Source organism: Microtus pennsylvanicus, chromosome 8 (assembly GCF_037038515.1).
Source record: "Microtus pennsylvanicus isolate mMicPen1 chromosome 8, mMicPen1.hap1, whole genome shotgun sequence".
Lineage (NCBI taxonomy): Eukaryota > Metazoa > Chordata > Mammalia > Rodentia > Cricetidae > Microtus > Microtus pennsylvanicus.
The window spans coordinates 50,265,693-50,288,573 of NC_134586.1; the positions used below are offsets into that span (position 1 = coordinate 50,265,693).

At 41.1% G+C, this 22,881-nt stretch overlaps 1 protein-coding gene and 1 pseudogene across 1 annotated transcript in view; one reads left to right on the plus strand and one right to left on the minus strand.

The window, feature by feature from the left end:
* The window catches only part of Tafa1 (TAFA chemokine like family member 1), a 510,096-nt gene that overhangs the window by 439,808 nt on the left and 47,407 nt on the right, over positions 1-22,881 (minus strand). The window lies entirely within an intron of this gene.
* On the plus strand, positions 11,532-12,833 carry LOC142855517 (nuclear pore complex protein Nup50 pseudogene; annotated as a pseudogene).

Here is a 22,881-nt window from a genome sequence, read left to right on the forward strand (position 1 = left end):
AAATGTGTCCAATCTTGTTAAATTTACAACGTGAGCCAATTTTATTATTAAAATTATATAATAACAAAACCATAATCAGACACTTCTCAGGCAGAAAATGACAAAAACACACACACACAAAGTGTGAAATGTTTTCAGAGGCATTAAGAAGCCTTCGTGGGCAAGTTATGTTACAATAAAATATTAATGTGTGCTCATTTGTCATGTGCTAATTAGCAGAATAAGCTGTAGGAAGTCCGGATTACCATGCAAATGTTAATTAGGTCATAATTTATATCAAGCATTTCTAAGTTTAGGAGAACTGCATCTCATTTAGCAGCAGATGAACTTTAGAAATAATTTACATGCGCAGCTACTCCTTTTCTACTTTAATATGACAGTCGCTTCACTTTAATAAACACAAAACCTACATTCAAGGAATAGGAAATTCTGGACCGATTTGCTTAGTCAGAGGACATCGCTGGGAGATGGAGTAGGTTCTTCTGTCGCCAGTCAGGCTGAAAGGAAATACTTCAGAAGATACTTTTCCTGTAAGAACTAATAGACTGGCTGTGGAGACCACTCAGTGAGTACGAGAACTTGTAGTGCAAACACGAGGACCTGAGTTCAAAGCCCCAGCATTCACATAAAATCAGGGTGTGGTCCCATGTGCCTGTAACCCCATGACTGAGGGAAGGGGAAAGAGACAGAAGGATCTTGGGAGCTCACTGGTCACTCAGCCTATCTGAAAATGATGGAGGCTGGAGAGTTAGATCAGTAACCTCTTCTCACCTCCACTGGCACCAGGCCACATGTACAAATGCAAAACAAATAAATCTTTTTAAATTAAAAAAAACATAAACTGGAGAGTGACTGAAGACACCCAGTGTCCTCCACTATCCTCCAAGTATGTCCCAAAAGCAACAAATGAATTGATAAACAGTAAATAAATACAGAGCTACCAGACTCCGCCACCTCCCCTGTGCATTAATCCATTCATTTAGCCACTGGTTCATTTGCCCATTGAAGAAAATACTCTCCCGGCTGTTTTTCTGTGTCCCAGCGTGGCCAGTTTTCATTTCTGTGGCTCTAAGTGCTGCAAACCCAACCACACAGAGCATCCCGCCAACTCTCTTCTACCCTGTGTTTGAATGTTGAAATTTATCTTCAAAAACTCTTCAATCTTTAAAGCTTAACGTCTGTTGTTTCAGAATGATGAATGATTCTACTTACTCTTAAATCCCCCCAGCCATACAAAACTGAGAGTTAGCCATCATACCCTGACTTGCTTGAAAGTGGTTTGTTTCTTCTGCCTTGTGAGCAAACCAAGAGGCAAACAAGCCACCTCCCACACACACTGCTACAGCCTGCAGCCAGCCCACCATCCAGCCTTCCCTATCAGGATGGACTATGTCCTTAAACTGTGAGTCAAAGTCAGTCTTTCCTAGCTCAAAGTGCTTGTTTTTTGATATTCTACTCCAGTGATAAAAAGGAGTAGCTCACACAGACTTCCATTGTAAATTCAGAGAAGACACTATTCTTTTGGAGGTATCAGTTCCACGTGTTTAACATTTTTATAAAGAATAATATAAAAGAAACCTGCCCCATTAATTTTGAAGGTTTTTTTTGCAAGTTCATTTCTTCACATGCTCATAAAGAAATACCCCTGTCTTTGATGAAGAATAAATAGTATTCTTAATAAGTATAAGTTAGCAGTCAGAGAAGGCAAATAGGCAAAATCAGTTGGGTGGTGGCAGTGCACGCCTTTAATCCCAGTACTAGGGAGGCAGAGGCAGGTAGATCTCTGTGAGTTTGAGGCTAGCCTGGTCTTCAAGAGTGAGTTCCAGGACAGGCTCCAAATCTACAGAAAAACCAAAATAAAAGGGCAAAACCCCTCTGAGTCTATTCATCTTCCTCCTCCATCCTGAAGATCCTTCTTGGAGAAGACATGATGTCACTCTATGAAATGAGAGGCCTCTCCTGGATGCTCTGAATATACCGTCATCACCAGCTAGTTCTGTTCTTCACTTCCACATCTATTCTGCTTCAGAATCTACTCTCTCATGACACTGTATAATCCTTTGTGCTTCTATCCTGTGTAAAATACTTCTGTTATTCAGGCAGAAATCCCCCTTTTGCATGCTTCTGGTATTTCCAATACTTCAACTTCCAATGAGGTCCTTCCTACTGCCCAGATCATTTCTAATGTTGTAGCACTAACATGATTCCTCCTTGGACTTCATGTTCCAACACTAATTCCTACTCCATCACAGCCAACCCAGCTCCCTCTCTCAAAACTTCTGCTTCCCGCCTTCCCTGGGGCATACCGACTGCATTAAGGGTATAGTTCTTAGTAGAAGAAGAAGTCAATCACCACATTTTTTTAAAAAGAAAATTATACTCATGTTATTTTCACAATCAAAATACAAAACTAAGATTTTGATGTGAGACTCATTTAATAACCTTCTCAAAGTCCACTGCCTGTTACTGTTTTCATCTTTTTATAGCTTGGATGGGACAGACTCTTACATGACCTAGCATGGCGTTTTCTGCTACACACAGCATGGATAATACAGACAAACCTCTGTGGCCTGCTGTGGCACTTTCCACTGGGAAGATTTTTACAGTGGTATTGGTAGCTGCTGTCCACTCAGCTTAAGTCAAGTTCATGTCCAGGGAGTAACTCTGTTCAAACGAGTGTGAGGATAAACTGGACATACATGGAAGGGAGTCAGAGCAAGGAGAAGGTGAGAGATTGAAAAGGACCATGCACCTGGTACAAAGAGAAACCCATGCCAAGGCCACTGCATGATCAAGTCTGTGGTGGTTTGAATAAAAATGGCCCCATGGACCCATATATTGGAATGTTTAGTCACCAGGGAGTGGAACTGTTGAAAGGATTGGAAGGATTAGGAGGTTTGGCCTTGTTGGAGGAAATGTATCACTGGGGGTGGATTTTGGAGTTTCAGAAGCCCTTGCCACACCCAATCTCTCTTTTCTTGGGGATCAGGATGTAGCTCTCAGCTACTTCTCCAGCCCCATGCCTGTCTGCCATCATGTTCTCACCCATGATGATAATGCTCTAAGCCTCTGAAACTGAAAGCAAACTCCCAATTACATGTTTTTCTTTATGAGAGTTGCTTTGGTCATGGTGTCTCTTCACACCAATAGTACAGCGACTAAGACAGTTCACCCGTCCACCTTACCATGATGGCTTGGGATGGTGAGATTTAAAGAATCCCCCTTTCCATTAGATAGTGCCTGTCCACTAAAAAGAGCAATCAAAAGCTCGCTAATTGAATTATCCATGAGTCCATTTAAAAGAGAAATATTGCTCAATAAAATTAAACAGCCTCTCTCCAGCCCACCTTTTCACTCTTTTATCTTTCCCCTAAGGCATATGTACCTGACATCCATTAGAAAGAGCCACAGCTCAACAGGAAACTAAGCCCACGTCACAGCAGACACCAGGAACTCTACATTCATGGGACCCCAGAGTGATGCCATTCATGCGCAAATAAGCGTGCCATAAAATCTCAGTGCCGAGATTCCTAGCAAAGCATTTGCATATCAATTATGATCTAGAATAGATTACTCCCACGCCCTATATGTTTCTTTGCTTGAAATTATACCAGTCTATCTTTATTTCTTCAAGTCCAAATGCCATGGCCTTAAACACTATTAAAAGAAAAGAAAATATCCTGGAGTCTCAAAATGAAGTTTCACTGGTCACTGTACACTCAGGGTCTGCTTGTGTGTGATTTCTCCATTGGAAGCAGTTGATAGAAAAACTATAGCGATGAAGTTGTGATGGGTGAGGCTGCGATCCATGTGCTGTGCAACAGTAGAGTACAGTCACTGCCAGGAGACAGGCAGACACTGGCCACTTAGGGAGGTCATACCTCTGAAGGAAGAAAAGGATTCCAAAAGAGTATATACATATGTATACATATATATGTACACATATACATACAAACATACATACAAACATGAACACATACCCATGCCAGGTATTGTTGAAATATAGACGTCTGAGGGAGTTTAAGGATAATATTAAGACATCCAGACAAACGTCTCTTCCTTTCCAGGTTGGCTACTGGACGAATTGGAAGGCAATTGTCTTGTATAGTTCATGAATAAGATTTAAGCAGCAGATTTTCTATAATTGTACTCCATTCAAAGAATCATGGGAATAAGTGTGTGTGCCTGTGTTGTGTCTGTGTGTGTTTTATGTGTGTGTGTGTGTTATGTGTCTCTGTGTGTGTTATGTCTCTCTGTGTGTGGTATGTCTCTCTGTGTGTGGTATGTCTCTCTATATATGTGTCTCTGTGTTATGTGTCTCTGTGTGTGTGTGTCTGTGTTGTCTATGTCTTGGTACTGGGAACCAAAGCAAGGTCTTGAGGGTGCTAGGTGAGTGTTCTACCATTGAGCAGTATGTCCTACTTCACTCTCTTTTGCTTTGATAAATACCAAGACCTAAATAACCCTACATTGTGTCAGTTTAACAAACCGTAACCAGCACACCATCTAATCCCAGTGACAGGGACAGGTTCACTTGTACCTAAGAATTTCATCTTAGGTACCCAAATTTAAGCAATTACACTCTTTCATGGCACTTAAAATCAGAATGCCTACAAGTCTGTAAATCCAGCTAGTATACTTCACAAAAGTCCTTATTTTATTCAGTCATTAATGCATTTAGTTAGGCATGGCATTTGCCTCAATTGTAGAGTAGATAAAGATTATCCATGGGGCTTTTCATCTGAGTTTGGCTACTTATAACCAATTATGCACAAAAATATTCCATCACCCCAACATTGCTGAATGCTCGAGTCCTATATGTATAATATAACTGCATAATATATACATGTAGCCTTCAAACATGTTCCTATGTACTTTAATATGGAATCTCCTGATTGCATATAACATTAGGTGTCATGTAAATAGTATATAGTAAATAGTATACTGTATTGCTTAGATGACAATAATAATAAAAGTCTGTATGTTTTCAGTGCACATGCACCTTTTGTTTTTTTAAACACATTCAGTCCTCAGCTGAATCTAAGGATGAGGAATAGTTCTAAATAGGGATGCAGCTATAATGAGTGCCCCCATGCTGTCACAAAGGTCAGAACTCTTTAGTGGCACTATTCCAGAAGTCTCCCTTCTGGCTCTCAAAACTCATATGTCCTTTGTTCATAATTATTAGAGATGTGTTCTTTACCTTCTTTGATAAGGAATTAAGGGCCAGACTGCCTGAGTTCAAACCCCACCTCTGCCACTTACTAACTCTGTAACTTTGGGGATAACATTTATCCTTTCTGCTCCACCAGCAGAAACCTAGAGTGCAGAGTAATGGTAATATCTGTGTAGGTGACAACACGTTGTGGGCTGCGAAGTGTTCATATGAATGAGGGTTGCAATCATCATGTTGCAGTAAGTCGATGTTTTAGCTTTTAATATATGCCAGGAACAAAATGCATTCTATCAATTATAAGTGATCTTGGTTGAAGCTCATAGCAATCTAAGATAATGCTATATCATCATCATTTCTTGATGAAGAAACAAGGCTCAATGCTGTTAAGTAACTTTCTGAAGGTCACAGAGTGAATATGTAGTAGATCTGTGAAGTGTTGTTTCATTAACTACATTTTTGAACCTTTATCATAATTTATGCACAAATAGTCTTCAATGTTACCATAAATATGCATGATATATACCCTAATGAATATTTTTATTGATGACTATATTAGTTACTTTTCTGTTGCTGTGAGAAAACACTATGACCAAAGCAACTTAAAGAGTTTAGTTGAGCTTATGGTTGCAGAGGGTTTGAGTCCACTCAAGTGAAGCAAAGACATGGCAGCAGGAGCAGGAAGCTGGGGGCTCACATCTTGAACCAAAAGCACAAAACAGAGAGTACACTCCAAAACGGAGTAAGTCTTCAAACTCCTAAATGCCTCCCTCCAGTGACATGCTTCTTCCAGCAAAGCCTTAACTCCTAAGCTTACTCAAAGATTGTCACCAACTGGGAATCAAAAATTCAAATGTCTGAGACTACAGGAGACATTACTTACTTAAACCACCACAATCATCAAGAAACTACCATATTTGATGATTTAAAACATAAACATATTATTCTATAGTTCTGGAGATTAGGTGTAGAGAAAGTTTCTATCCCACATGGCTCTGCAGCTGTTCAGTCGCAAAGAAACATATAGTTTATAAACTGTTGGCCTCTTAGCTCGGGCTTATTACTAACTAGCTCTTACAACTTAAATTAACCCATAGTCCTTGTCTATGTTTAGCCATGTGACTTGATACCTTTTTTCACTGAGGCATTCTCATCTTGCTTCCTCTGCATCTGATTTGTGACTGACTCCCTACCTTTCCTTTTTCCAGAATTCTCTTGGTTTGGTCACCCCATCTATACTTTCTGCCTGGTTACTGGCCAATTAGAAATTTTATTAAACTAGTATGAGTGACAAATCCTTACAGTGTGCAAGAGGTTTATCTCACAGCAATTAGGCATACAGAATGGATCTTCAGAAAGAAGAATCATTATGCCATCAGGGTCACATTCCTTCTGAATGTCGCAAGAGAGAATCTGCTCCTTGATCTTTCTGGCTTCTCGTGTATCTTCAAATTTTCACAGAGTCAATGCTTCTATCATTGTATGTCCTGTCCTGATGCTGAGTGACCCCTAACTCATTCAAAGGTAAGGCCATTGTAATTGCTCTGGTCTACCTAGTCCATTCACATACATCATGAGCCTTTCTTTCTCAAATGAGGAAAGTCCCCTTTGCAATTTGGTAAAATATGATAATCAAAGGATCTGCCCTGGGATTACAGAAGGAACGTCTTTGACTAGACACAATGTTTTGTCTATCACACTTATCAAGTATAAAAGTATATATAATTAAATAATTATTTCTAATATAAAAACAAATTTCTTCCATCCTCCCATATTTGATGCACATATATTTATGTTTAAATGAGACTGTGAGCTTGATATTTTCTCATTAACTTAGTGAATTAAGCTGTCAGTCACAGGAGATAAGGAAGACACAGTGTTACCTCTTTCTAATTCTGATGCAGGAAGCTGGTGTTGGTGGCTATTGGAGCTCTGCTTTATGTAGTAGGAACTAGCCCCATAAAACGGATAGTGAAACTGTGAACCATAGATAGCATTTGAGCTCTCCCACAACAACCTGCAGAGGGCAGATTTCTAGCCTGGGTTCCTTTTGCAGGTTATAGAAGATCCACTGACTCTGACCTTAAACAGGCAGGTTTGTCCTCATTCAGGAAAGAGAACCATTGGCCAGGGGTAACAGGATTCAAAGACAAGTATTAGAGGAAAGTGGTTTCAGGCAGCTGAATTATAATTACCAGGTTCACACCTCTTTATTGTTAAGCATCTTACTATAAACTATGGACAATAAAAAAAATCTTTTTGGTGATGAAATCAGCTTAACATTGGCTACAAGTTGTCCTACTTATACTTCCTGCCTGGCTACTGGCCAATCAGTGTTTTACTAAAATACAATTTACAGGGTACAAACCGTTGTCCCACAGCACTCATGGGTGATAAGTGCTGCTTAATGCCATCATCCCTCCTTCAATGACTCCTGCAAAATTTCAACTGGGGCTTCCTGGACCACATAATGCTTTTTATACTGGAACTCAAATCAAATCACCCTGGCCAAGGTCAGATGACTGAAAATACCTAGAATTTAATGCTTCCTGGGAAGAACTGTTAACCAGTGACTCGGGAATTTGCCAGTTCCCAATATTTTCATTAAGTATTGGGAATTTAAGGAAGTTTGTATTTCACCCTAGTTCTCAGTTTCTCATGGGATTAAGCACTCGCTGCTCACTGTGATACATTAATGTCTTCCTGACCAGCTGTTTTACTTCCATTGTTTCAAACTAGTACATCCTTCTGTGTTTTCTAGGTAAATCAAGATGAATTTCACCTCAGCATATGCTCTTGGTATCAAGACATTTGGAATTAGGGGGGTCAAGGAAAGTGAACTAAGAAATTTAAAGCCAAGACTGTACAAAGAAAAGCAGCACAAATTTATCTGAAACTGAGAAGTTTTCCTTCTCTCATTTGGTTTGATTTTAATCTTGTATTTTGTTTGTTTGGTTGGTTTTGTTTTTTGTGGGGAGATATAACACTTTCCCAACACTTTCAGTAAGAAAGTCTTGGGAAAACAAGAATGAACTAGACACTTCAATTGTAAACTAAAGTCTTAGTAAAGGTTATCCTTTTAAGAAGCATCAAATATGCACACACACACACACACACACACACACACACAAGTGTGTGGATATGTGGCAGTCAAAAGACAGCTACGGGAGCATCTCTCTCTTTCTACCATGTATATCCCTAGTATTGATGGTATTGAACTCAAGGTTTGTCAGGCTAGGCAGCAAATGCCTTTCTTTACCTGCTGAGCCCTTACCAGCCCCAAGAAAGGCATCTTTATAACTGATCCTTGAAGGAGGTGAGGAGATGGTTCAGTGTATAGAATACTCACCTTGCAAGCCTGGGGATTAAAGTTCAGACCTCTAGAACTCTGGTGTGGGAGAATTGTCTGTATTCTGTCAATCATATTTTAAACAAACACTGATTGGCCAATAGCAAGGCAGGAAGTATAGGTGGAAAAACCAGACAGGTGGCACAATAAGAATAGGAGAATTCTGGGAAGTGGGAAGCTCCCTTGCCAGTTCTTCCCAGATCACCAAAAGAGCAAGATGTGAGCTACCCCACTGAGAAAGGTACCAAGCCATGTGGCTAACACAGATAAGAATAATGGGTTAATATAAGTTATAAGAGTTAATAAGTAGTCTGAACTAATGGGCCAATCAGTTTTTTAACTTATGGAGATCTCTGTGATTTTCTCTGGGACTAAATGGCTGAGGGACTGGGTGGGACAGAAACCCCAAGCAGCCTGGCCCTCATGTTACAGAACTCACTTAAAGCTGTGCAGGCATGGCAGCTGTCTGGCATATCAGCACTTGGAAGTCAGAGACAGGGGAACCCCAGAGCAAGTTGGCTAGCTGAACTAACCAGGATAGATGATCTCCAGGAAGTTCAGGGAGAGAGCCTGCCTAATTAAATAATGTAAAGAATAAGGCTTCATAGATATAAGATGCCAACTTTGGATCTCCACAAATGAGTACTCTAAGACACATGCAAGTATGCACACAAACACATCACATATACATGGCAGGGAGTTGGGTATAATTAACCTTAGAAACCTGAAAATGGACGACTCAAACAAAATTGATCTTTTTGGTTAAACCATGTATATGCTATGTTATCAGAATTGCCAGGACTCTGCTGAGGTTATCAGAATTGCCAGGACTCAGCATGGGGCATAACTGAAGGTGGACACAGTGGTTTGTGCATGCTCTCTGGCTCCTGAGAAAGATCATGGCAATGGGCTTTGAAAGGATTGTAGAATTGCAGAGTAGTCCAAGTGTCATCCATGAGAAGAAAGAAGGAAATAACAGAATAAGGTGTTTTGAATACCAAGTCAGGACAAGAAAGGAGGCCAGCAGGTTTAAAGGACTATATGAAAAGTGATTCTTATTTTCTTCAGGTGAAAGATCAGACTGGAAACTGGTGGGAGGGAGGAGCTTGGGAGATGTGATGTGATAAAGACAAACATAGCTCCCTCTTCCTACTTAAAAACTGAACGGAAGTTTGACCCATGAGAAAGTGTGAAAGATGACCACATGGATAACCAAAGTCAAGTTTCAACATAGCTTCACGAGGAGAGTACCAACTCTGTACCATGAAATACAAATTATTCAAAAATGGCTTTTCACAACTAGGTGGACAGAATTAGACCCTCCCATCTTCTGTCCTCCAACTCATGAGGAGCTTTCAACCAAGAGTTTAAAGCTGGGAAACAAATAAACCTGTCCCACTTAGGTGGGCCATCTCTGATGATGAACTTTACATGTTTCCCAGGCTTATCCATAGAGGTCCTAACCTTGCCACAAAGGATGATAGGTGGTTTGTCAGTGAGCCAACTGCCTTTCTCCACCCATCCTTCCAATTCTTGAGATTGTGTTTGCTTGATGTTTTGTTTTCTACCCAACGAAAGTTCTTGAACCCAAATCTTTGCCTGATGGCATGGTTGCAGGAAAACCCAAACCCAGAAATGGAGATGAAAATCTCAACACTAAGATCAATCAGTATCCTTTGTCTTCCCCAAAAGTGAAGCAGCAAAGAAACACATTCGTGTCAGATTAAGAATTTGATAATCTTAATATTTTAAGACACAGTCTGGACTTTAGTGGCTACATTAAATATGTGTTGACTGAATGAATATAAGTGAATAATCTAAACTCTGTTTCCATACCTCACAGGGTGACAACCTTTGCCTGTAAAATGATGACTATTGAATAGTTTAAGTTTCACAGGGAACTCAGTGTCTGTTGTAACTATTTGTCTCTGTTGTTGTGTAAAAGCATCTGGGGACAATATGCAATGAATGTCGATGCATTTCAATAAAACTTTATTTGTAATCACATGCCAGGCCACAAGGCATAGCTTACTAATCCCTGGTATCATCAAGTTGGTTTCACTACCAAAGAAGTTAGAGGGAATGCAGAAGAGTTCAGGTGTCTCTGATGGCTATTTCGATATTTTTAAAATACAAACTTATTTGATAGTGTTTTTATTATTTACAATGACTCTGCTTTGCTGGAAGCTTTGCTGATCATTAGAGTGAATCTATAGCGCACAGATGCCACAGCTGGCTGGATAGGAGAGTGACTCAGTAGCCCTCTCTACAATGCAGTTTCACCATCTATGGTTTCAGTTATAAGCAGTTAAATGTGCTCTAGAAATACTGAATGGAAAATTCTAGAAATAAATAGCAGTTGAGTTTCAAATAACTTTGTAAAGGTGCATTATGTTTTAGTACTGTTGTTGGTATCTTAAACCTAATTCAAAACTATTTTAAGAGCTATATATACAGAAAAAACCATGGCTTATATTTACCTATACACGTGCATACATACATGTGTTCATAAACTTAGTTTGGTGATATCTATAGTTGCAGGCATTCAATGAGGGCCAGGACCTATTGCCTTAGTAAAAGCAGAAGATCACTAAATACATGTCCCTTAAAAGTGGACAGCAAAATTATGGAGGATAAGTACAAGAAGGTGAAGATGCCTAAAAGGCAGATGTGGTGTTTTCATTCGTATTAGAAAAAGAAATCGTAGATTTCCTTTGTTTTCCTCTTGAATATCCAGTTACTCGGGTATACAGACCAAGGTTCTGAATAAGGTCCGTTAAAATTTAAATAGCCCCGAGATTCTAGTCTGGAGCGCGCTGTGTGGTTGCCGTTCCCCAAGTGGTATCAGGCCCAGAAGTCCCTTCGCTCAGTGCGGGACACGGAGGAGGGATATGAACATGTTTTCAAGCCGCCAGATTTGCTGACAACCAAATCTCTTCAAGCTCCTGATAAAGACAGCTCTCAGGACCCACGGAGAGCTGCGGGAATCCTGAGGGCCAGTCAACATATATGGCCAAAAAAAATGCCAAGAAGGAAGTTACAGGCAGGAGCTGGCATCAAGATGCTGAAGAGGAGGGAACATTCTCACTGGCCAGTCAGGATGTCCTGAGGAACAGAACCATAAAGAGAGCTAAGCGGAGACACACCAGACTCCAGCCAGATGGTGGAGGGACTTCCAAAGGGATTAAGGATTTGGCTGTGCCTTCTGGAGGAGGAGAATTTAGCAGTGGTCCTGGAGAAAAGCATCGGGAAGGACCAACAACCAGAAAGAACACGGTCAGGGCCGCAGCACAGCCCAAGGCAGCCCTGGGTTCTGTTACTGTAGATGGCCCCTCCTCTTTGGACCGTGATCAGCTCTCAGGTCCCCAGCCTACTGGTCACAGTCAGCATCCTGCCTCCTTCGGCCTTAGTTTCAGTCAAGCCTATGCTGGGAGTGTCTACCATAGGCAGTTGACCGGCCTGAATTGCTCTGTCCGGGACTGGATAGTGAAGCACGTGGACGCGAACCCGTTCTGTGATCTGACGCCTGTGTTTAAACAGTACGAGAAATACTTAATCGCCATCGAAAAGCAACTCCATAGCAGCTGCGGCTGTTTCTCCGAAAGAGAGCCCAACAGGGGCTGGGTTGGGACTCAACCTCCTTCCCAAGATGTTGCTGCAGAACTACAGGCAGAGTCGGTCACCTCTGAAAAGATAGAGTTTATCGCAGAAAATAAAGCGGACCCATACCAAAGAGCAAGTGCCTCATGTAACTTTGGCAAGAACTCGGAAAGCCCAGTTTGGGGTGCCTTAAGCTCTAGTCCCATGAATGAGGTTTCATCATCCACCAGAAGCTCCAGCATGACTGGTAAAGGTACCACCCAGAGGAAGCCAGTGTCCGCAAAAGACAGTCCAGAACAAAATTGCAGTGACGAGTGCAAATGCAAGCGGGACGAGCCACCTAAGATGGTCCTCATGGAAGAGAAGGAGGAGGGCGTTTTCTACTCCAAAAAATGCAGACTATTTTACAAGAAAAACAATGAATTTAAAGAAAAGGGTGTGGGCGTACTGCATTTGAAAGCCACAGCCAATGAGAAGACACGGCTCCTAGTGCAGGATAGCAAGTCAGACAACATCCTCCTGAACATTCTGATTCCTCCCAGTATGCCATGTACCCGAATGGGGAAGAATAACGTCCTCATTGTCTGTGTGCCCGATCCACCGCTTGATAAGAAGAATGTCATCACCGAGGTCACTGTGCTGATTCGGGTGAAGACAAGCAAGGATGCCGATGAGCTGCACAAAATCTTACTGCAGAGAAGGGGTGCGTAAACGCACAGATTCCACTGGAGAGCCTACCAACTTCCCGCTTTTCCTTCTGGCCCCCAAAACGTAGTTTTTCATCTGTTTTTGCTTATGCCACCGTAAGAACTTTCATATAACAAAAATTTTGTGAGGAAAAACAAAGGTCAACAAAAATGCCAGTGTTCAGTTGAGTGTGGAGAAAGTGTGCTCCCTTTTTAAGAGCCTCCTAACATTGCAGAATACTTTTAAATAAAAAGGTTTTGGAAATTTCTTTTGATATTTATTTACTGAGTAAATTAAGTACAGGTGACTTCTTAGAAAAGAAAGTAAGTATCCCATCTGTAAGGGGAGGGACATTTTAGACAGTTTAGAGTGAGACCCTCCTTGACTTGGTCTCCTAGAAGATTGCCTACTTGTAGGGCCGCCCTCTTCCACACCACAGTGTGGATGCTGCATTCTCGGCCTAACCACAGTGGCTATCTATGCTAGTGCTGAAAGTGCCGAAGGCTTTGTCCTAGATCAGGGACGGCTTCTGTAGGGTGCTGTATAACGTTTAGCAGCCTGTGGGGTGGCTTCTGTAGGGTGCTGTATAACGTTTACCAGCCTGCGGGACGGCTCCTGTAGGGTGCTGTATAATATTTATCAGCCTGTGGGACGGCTCCTGTAGGGTGCTGTATAATATTTAGCAGCCCTTCCAGAGCAGTGGTTCCCCATCTGCCTACTGCAGTCCTTTAATCCAGTTCTGCCCATTGTGGTGACCCCCAGCCATAAAGTTATTTTCATTATGATTTCAGAACTGCAGTTTTGCTACTGTTATCAATCATGATGCAAATATCTGTGCTTTCTGGATGGTCTTAGATAACCCCCGTGAAAGGGCCATTTAACCAACCCCTAAAGGGGTTGTGACCCACAGGTTGAGGACCACTACTCTGATTCTGCTTCCATTCCAATGGTATACATGTACTATGACTCTCTTTTACTGATCCACATCTACATCTAAGAGAACATAAATTGTAGATGATGGTGGTGACATAAAAATCTCCTGTCCAAATCAAGGTGAATGGTTTCTGCCAACAAAAGTAAGTACCTCTGACAGACAGTGACATTCTTTGTAAGTCCAATTCTCATTCAAACCAACTGTTAAACATTATTATCCCACTAGAAGTGGAATCAAATCTTTGAGAGCCATTTATTATATCTGGGTGAGCCATGACTCATTGTTTCAAAATCAGCCATTGACAGTAGACCAGCTTCAAAAAGTGAACCAGATAGGAAAGCTGTATCGTTCAATATTGTGTCAGAAACACCATGGGAATGATAGATGAATAATTGATCAAGCAGATTGACAGGAAAGATGAATGGAGCTGACCAGACAAGATATAAAGCCACGAGGCAAAGCTAACTAACTAGAGTGCAACTTTCAAATGTACTTTATAAGAGTGCATTGGTTGGGAACCGTGCAAGACCTCCTGATGGAAACCACATGTCTTGGTTGCAGTGTGCCTCTTCTCAGAGAATAGCCTTCTTTAATCGTCACAGGCTTCTGTGTGGGCTGCCAGCAGGTGGATAAGCTTCATGAGAACATTAGAAGTCTCATCGTAACCATGGAAACCTGCTGATGGTCAGGTGAAAGGTGGCTGTCAAAAGAGGGGTCGAAGGGGCCTATTCAGACCCACTTGATTTTTTGACACTTTCACAAATATATGTGGGTTTCTGTCACTTTTATGCCCCATTACCCTCTTACCCCACTCTGTCTTCTACTGACCCCTTTCTTCTTCCCCCTTGTGCTTTGATGTCCTGTGTTGGTGGTAGGGAGACAGCTAGTGTATGTCACTGAGTTCCATTATGGTTACTTAAATGAGCATGATTTGGGGGCTAATATTCTAGACTGTGGGCAACTTATAAATGACCATACCACTGAAGGAAATGATAACCCTCCCCCTGAACTCATTAACGGCCCCCAGTCTCTAGATGAGGGGTGGGGCCTCTGAAGCCCCGCCCACCGCATGATGAAATGGTAATAGACCCAATCTGGTGTAGGTATAGTGCAGGTGGACACAGCTACAGTGAATACATGAGCACATTCGTTGTGCTTCATCTAGAAGACAGTGCTCCCCATCACTCATCCCCATCTTATGGCTCTTATCTTCTTTCTGCCCCCTCTTTATGATGTCTCATGAACCTCAGAGCAGGCAATAAAGATTTCCTGTTTAGAGGTAATCACCCCATAGTCACTTAGTGTTCACATTCTGACCATTTGTGAGTCTGCCCTCTGCAAAACGAATCTTCTCTGAACAATGCCATGCTAGAGAGGACAGGAAGCATGAAGAGCCCGGAGAACTGTTCACTGCAATCATTTAGGGATGACACAACCATTGTAACCATGAACTCAAGGAGGCTGAGCAATCAGCACTGAGGCAACAAAAGAAAATTAGTCACAAATGGGAGAGGAACTCGTGGGCTCCTACTCTCTCATACTAAGCTATTGGCTATGGCTAGATTCTGGGAAAGGGAAGTCAATGTCTTGAGTTGTATACCAACCAGTGAGTCCACCAAGTTCCAATAATGAATAGTTGCAAACCAATGGTCACACAAATTATCCAGATTAAACTCAGTGTGGACATAAAACTGGCAGATGTGAGGACAAGGGAAACAAACTTAAAGAGGAAAGAGGGTTGACATGAGTGAGAGAGATAAAAAGGGTAGGGATGAGAGCAACTCAAATGTGTTGTATACTTGTATTAAATTGTCAAAGAGCGAATTGAGAAGGCAGTTTGTCACTGTCCAGTTAGCAAAGCATTCGTAGTAGATTCTCCCCTGGGACCTATGACCTCCCTAGCTACCAGCTAGACCCGTTTTTTTTTTTAATTAAAAATTCTCTTGCACATTATCTGTCAAGCTGAAAGCTCTCCATATTTAGAAATAAGAGAAAGAGGTCATGGTGAGATTTTGATGGGAAAGAGCTATTAGTAATTGCTCCAGTGTGGTGAAATTTAGAAGAGAGAGCATTTGAATGGGGGTAATCACTTCAGAGCCATGCTGTCATAATATTGAGAGTTAAACAGCTATGCATAACAGTCTCACAGACTTTCCACTGCCAGATACCTCTGTAATTTATGGAGAAAAGGCTTCTTTAAATCACAACAAAGATGAGAGTTTGGGGGCTGTCCTCTGTCAGCTCCAATTGTTCCAGATTGATGGAAAGATATGGAAAGCAAAGGACATTATTCGTATTGTCAAAATAATTCTTCAATGTTTAAATTTGATTTAGGAGAAAATAAATTACACAGTTTTCACCAACCAGGCATCTGACAAGAGTTTTGTTCAGTGATAGTGCCATTCAAAAAAGAAAGAATGAAAAAAATTACCCCCTCTGACTGCATGCACTTATCTTGACAAAATATTTCCATCCATCTTTTCAAAGCCTGTGAGCCAGAAAAATTATGATGATAATTTATAAATCATATGTGATATTATGACATACACTGTGTCGAATATTAGAGGTTAAGAGTTCAGTAGTGACATGTCTAATTTAGGGGTTCACTCTGGCACTAATGCCAGTTTAACGCAAATAAATCCTGCAACAGAGGCCAGCATCATCAGTTTCTACACATGGAACGCTAGTAGCTCCCTCTTCCGTGGTTAGAGTAATCTGGAAAGCCTCTTGAATTGTCAAAAGGCCTTTTGATTTGAGCTCTCTGGTTCTTCAAGGTTACTCAAATGCTTTAGTAAATATCTGCACTGAATCTGAATCTTAAGAAAAGTCTAGGAAATTATCCTGTAGCTTCCCCTCCAAAATAACTCTAATGGATTTTCAGTAAAAAGGAGAGAGGAGTGGAAATCTAAATAGGTGTAATATAAACATTTATTCAATTCTAAATATGGCAGATATTATGTCAATTTGAATGTAGAGATTAACCTATGCAACCATCCAAATGATCCTATGAAGTAGGTAATTTTATTATCCTCATGAGAAACATGATAGTGAGATAATAAACATTTTGTATAGGTTTCCACACAGAAATCCCTTTAGACTAAAGTTCAAACCCAGACAGGGTTGTACAGAGAACATTTTACTCCTCTCTCTACTCTCTCTTGAAACAAAAAAGCTCCCTTAGCAAATGTTATACAGATATATGGAAAGGTATGCTGTCTCCTGAACAAATTAATAGACAACCTTTGATAGCTGATGAATTGCCACTGAATCAGGGTCACATCCACTTACAGATACACTATCTACAGAAGTTTTCATGCTGTAAGGCAACATCAAATAGAAGCAACATATTATAAAGACTGTAAAGAAACAATTATTGCTCTTATCATTTCTTTAGTGTGTGTATGTTGTATGCTTCTGCGTGAACATAGATGTGCTGGAGTGTTCATCCATGCATGTGCATGTAGAAGCTAGAGGTTGACCATGTGTGGTGTGGGATTTCTTTCTGTATGCTGTAAATACTATTGGTTAATAAAGAAGCTGGCTTGGCCTGATAGGGTAGAACAGAGCCAGGCAGAGAAAACTAAACCGAATGCTCGCAGAAGGAAGGTGGAGTCAGGGAAGAAGCCATGGAGTCACCGCAGGAGAAAGACACATTGGAGCCTTGCTGGTAGGCCACAAGCCTCATGATAAAATATAAAATAATGGAAATGGGTTAAATTAAGATGTAAAGCTAGCCAATAAGAAGTTAGAGCTAATAGGCCAAGCAGTGATTTAATTAATACAGTTTCTGTGTGGCTATTTCGGGAGTCTTGGCTGCTGGGAAACGAACAAGCAACCTCCTACTACACATGTGTCTTTATATATCACTCTTCATCCTAGTATTGGAAACGGGGTCTCTCACTGAACTCAAAACTTGTTTCAGCTGTTCTAACTGAATAGCAACCCCGGGAACCCACATATCTGTTTCCCAGATTTTGTGAATGTGCTAGGATTCAAATTCACATCTTTGTGTTTGCCAGGTAAATATGTCACCCATTGAACCATCTGTCTAGCTCCCAAATAATTTTTAATTGACCTTTTCCAGAAGTGTGTCACTGATTTAGACCTTGTCCTAGAAGCTTCAAAGCTATTCCCTCCCGTGGCTACAGAAAGAGGCAGCACGTGAATTCAGGTCAGTTCCTTACCCAGGTTCTCACCTGGAGGACTCTCTAATGATGACAAGACAACCACCAGTAGAGCTAGAGCTTTCTATGGACCATTCTGGAAAATATATTATTGAGGTTAACACCATAGTCCTCTAACACTCAACAAGGTAATGTTGCATGGCACAGCGAGGCTAAAGGGAGCCAGTCCAGTGCCCTCTCCATTTGTTGGTACACAGAGAGGCCTTTTCTCTTAATATCCTGGGAACAGTTTATGAAATGTAGAGTAAGCGGGATTCTCCAAAGGCCATACCACTGTTCATCCTCAGGGAGCACCCTGAGAAGAGTCAATGAGGAGAACCTCATTCTGATTCTTGACTGAGACAATTCCAGAATCTTAAGCCTTGCCTCAGTTTCCGGTTTCTAGGATTAGCTGTTTTGAGAATGCAGCCTTTATTGGATCTCTCCCTTTCCGGTACCTCTTCCTGATTTACAACACACGTTTCTTATAACTGTCTCATAAAAAAATTCTTGAATTTTTACTTGGAAGTCTGTTTCTAAAGAAAATAAAACTAAGGCATATCAGGTTTTCTGGCAAAAACACTGTGATGGCTATTCTTGGTTGTCAACTTGACTATATCCGGAATGAACTACAATCCAGAAATGGAGGACACACCTGTGATCCAGATCTTGAGGCAGGAAGGCAACATGCCTTTGATCCAGATTTTGAATTGGGATGACACAGCTTTAATCTGGGACACACTTTCTGGTGGGAGCCTATATAAGGACAATGGGAGAAGGAAAGGATTTTTCATTCTTTGCCTTCTTGTCTTCACTTTGCTAACACATCCATCCTTCACTGACATTGGAGCCTCCTTCTTTGGGATACCTAGGCCTGACTGGATTCTGGAGACAGCATAATCCACACTTGGATGTGTTACTCTGGCTCATATACCAAGTCACTCACAAAACTGCTAGCTTTATGTGGGGCCTGGGACAGGAGAAGGCTCTTCAACAGGTCCAGGCTACTGTGCAGGACACTCTGCCACTTGGACCATATAATTCAGTAGATCCTATGGTACTTGAGGTGTGTCAATTGCAGATAGGGATGCTGTTGGAAGTCTTGGGTAGTCCCCTATAGGTAAATCACAGAAGAGATCTTTGGGATATTTTAGAGTAAAGCTCTGCCATGACCTGCAGACTATTAATCTCCATTTGAAAGACAGCTCTTGACCTGCTATTGGGCCTTAGTAGAAACTGACAATGGACCACCAAGTTACCATGCAATCTGAACAGCCTATCATGAACTTGGAGTTATCAGACCCACCAAGTCATAAAGTAGGACATGCACAGAAGCAATCTATTATCAAATGAAAGTGGTACATATGTGATTGGACGCAAGCAGGTCCTAAAGACACAAACAAATTACATGGAAGATGCCTAAATGCCTATGGTTCCTATTCCTATTACAATGCCTTCCACTGCCAAGCTTGCCTTCTATAACCTCATGGGATGTGCCCTAGGACTGATGAAGAGAAGACTAGGACCTGCTTTACTGATGGTTCTGCCAGTATGCAGGTACCACCCAAAAGGGCACAGCTGTAGCATTACAACCCATTTCTGGTACAATCCTGAAAGATACTGTTGAAGGGAAATCTTCACAGTGGGCAGAACTTTGGGCAGTACACATGGTAACACAGTTTATTTCGAAGAAGACATGGCTAGGTGGACAATTGTTCACTGATTCAGATGTAGCTACTAGATTGACTGGATGAGCAGGTACTTGGAAAGAGCATGATTAGAAAATTGGTGAGAAAGACATCTGAGAAGAAGCATGTGGATAGATCTCTCCAAAGAAGCAAAGGATGTGAATATACTTGCATCTCATGTAAATGCTCATTAAAAGGTGACTTCAGTTGAGGGAAGAATTCAGAAATCAAATACATAGCATAACCCATTCTGTAGAGTCAACCTTCATCCCCAACCATTTATATAATTGCCCAATAGGTCAATGAGCAAAGTGGCCATGGTGGCAAAGATGGAAGTTATGCACAGGCTCAACAACATGGACTTCCACTCATCAAAGCTGACCTGGCTACAGCTGCTGCTGAGTACGGGAGCTGCCAACAGCAGAGAGTAACACTAGCTCAGATATGGCACCATTCCTTAGGGTGACCAGCCAGCAACCTGGTGGCAGGTTGACTACATTGAAGCGCTTCCTCCATGGAAAAGACAACACTTAGTCTTTATTGGAGTAGATACTTTATTCTGATTATGGATTTGCCTTTCTTACATGCAATGCTTCTATCAAAATCACTGTCTATGGGCTTACAGAACACTTTATTATCTGACATCATATTCCACACAATATTAATTCTGACTAAGGAACTCACTTCAGAGCAGCGAAGTGTGACTATGGGCCCACGGTCATGGAATCCACTGATCTTACATATTCCTCCCCCCTCTGAAGCATCTGGCCTGATAAAATAGTGGAATGACCATTTGAGGACACAGGTATAGTGTCAATTAGGTGCCAGCAGCATGGAGGACTGGGGCAAGGTTCACCAGAGGCAATATATGCTTTGAATCAGCAGCTACCTTATGGTACTCTTTCTCCTATACACAGGATCCACTGGTTCAAGAATCAACAGATAGAAAAGAGAATAGTTCCACTCCCTCTCACCCTTAGTGACCCACTAGAAAAGATTTTGCTTCTTGTTCCCACAATCCTAAATTCTGTTGGCCTAGAAGTTTTGGTTCCAGATGGGGTAGTGTTCCTGCCAAGAGCTATGACAAACATTACATTGAACTGGAAGCTCAGACTTCCTCCTGATCATGTTGAACTTCTAAATCCTTATAACAACAGGCTAAGAAAGGAATAACAGTGTTAGGATGGGTGATTAAATCTAGATTACTGTTGTGATATTTAAATTTGAGTTACTAAAAAGATGTCCTCCAAGAGACATTATCACACATTCTAAACTTACGTTTTCAGTTGTACAGGGGATAGTTACAACATGTTAGGCATAATTATGACCTGGTTAAATATATAATTCATTTATGATTGCAAATGGGACAGTTATATTATGTTTAGGGGTCACTGTGAACTGGTTATTGTTTCATTTGGAAATTAATCATGTCATTAGAAGATATAGTTGTGTGTCCAGTTGAAAAGGGGTGGATCATGACAGTTATTCACTATTGTCAACCTAATTATATCTGGAATGAACTACAGTCCAGAAATGGAGGACATACCTGTGATCCAGATTGTGAGATAGAAAGACAATGTACCTTTGATCTGGATCGTAAGGCTGAATGACACAACTTCCTTAATACAGATCTTGAGGAAGGAAGATGCACCTATAATCTGTAACACAACTTCTGCTGGAAGCCAAATAAGGACAATGGAAGAAGGAAGCCTTCCTTCTTTGCCTCTTTGCCCTCACCTGTTGTCACTTCCATTCCTTCACTGGAAATAAAGGTATTTCTTCTGGATTCCAGCATATATAGAAGACCAGGTGAGACACCCAACCTCCTGAAACTGAGCAGCTACTAGATTCTTGGACTTTCTATTCACAGATAGCCATTATTGAATTAGTTGAGGTTGTAAGTCATTCCAATAAATACCCTTTAAATGTATGTGTGTATGTATGTGTGTGTGTATATATATATGTGTATATATATATATATATATATATATATATATATATATATATATATAGAGAGAGAGAGAGAGAGAGAGAGAGAGAGATTCATTCTGAAAGTTCTGAAACTCTAGAAAACCCTAACAAAAATAAACAAGATTTGAGAAAGTTATAGGAGGTGACCCAGAGTCCTCCAGCTGTGAACTGATGTTGCCAAGATTTGAACCATGAACATCTGGCTCCAAAGTCTATACTTTCCTCAGAACAGCTCTGTGTAGGTACAGATGAGCGTCCCTGCTCAGCTTTCTCTGCTGAATAGGAACCCGAAAGAGCATCTGGACCACCCCTGAAAGCTTATTCAGGAAGGGAAGAAAATTATTTCAGAGGGAAAACCAAACAGCAAGAATAGTCTCCCCCTGTCCTCACACAAAAGTCAGGGCTTCTCTCATGATGATAGTTTCTGTGCCACTACCTGAGACACTGGAAGAGGGACCTATCCTCCCCTGCATCCTAGGAATGACAGCTTTACCCTCCCCTTACCTCTGCTCCACTACCAGCCCCAGGTGAACTATTCCCCTGAGCCTCACACCATCAGTTACCTTTCCCCAGGCATCAAGACAAACATAAAATCTCCACTTGGATTCTATTACTGACACACAGAATTCATGTGTCCCCACTAACACAAATCATGTTTCTATTCTTCTTTAGTCTGGGGAAACAGTGAAACCATCACCCTTTTTCCTCTAAGGGATTAAAATAAGACACACGTGTGATTGATACACTATTGCCATTATTCTTCATCCACAGCCCGTGATGAGAGACATTCAAATCATTTTGCCTGTCACACACTCTTCCTGCCTGGTGGCTGAACAAAACCTGGTCCTCAAGAGAAAACATCCTCTGTCAACAGACCCTGCTGCCTTGAACCTGCCCCAGGCACTATTAGGCAAAAGTGAAGGGTTTATTTATCCTTTGTATTGAATAAAGAAAACTAAGAAGAAAGTAGGGAGCTGAGGCACAGCTATGATATACAATACAGACTATGGAATTGATGACTCTAGAGTTGTATAGTGGAAAGTCCACCCAGTAGTACACAGTATTCTTTCAGCCCACCTCAAGATCTATGAATCCTATATGGACATGTCTTGCCAAACACACTCTTATAATCATAGATATTATGTTAATTAATATAAATTATTTACTAAGCAAAGGATAGAATGTGTCTGACCAGCAGAAATTATCATTCAACTAAAAAGAGTTGGGATTCATAAAGCAGAAATGCAGTGGGTCATTCTCATCTTGTTATTTCAAGGACTCTATGACGCCTGGGTTCTTGACTGCTATACAATCAC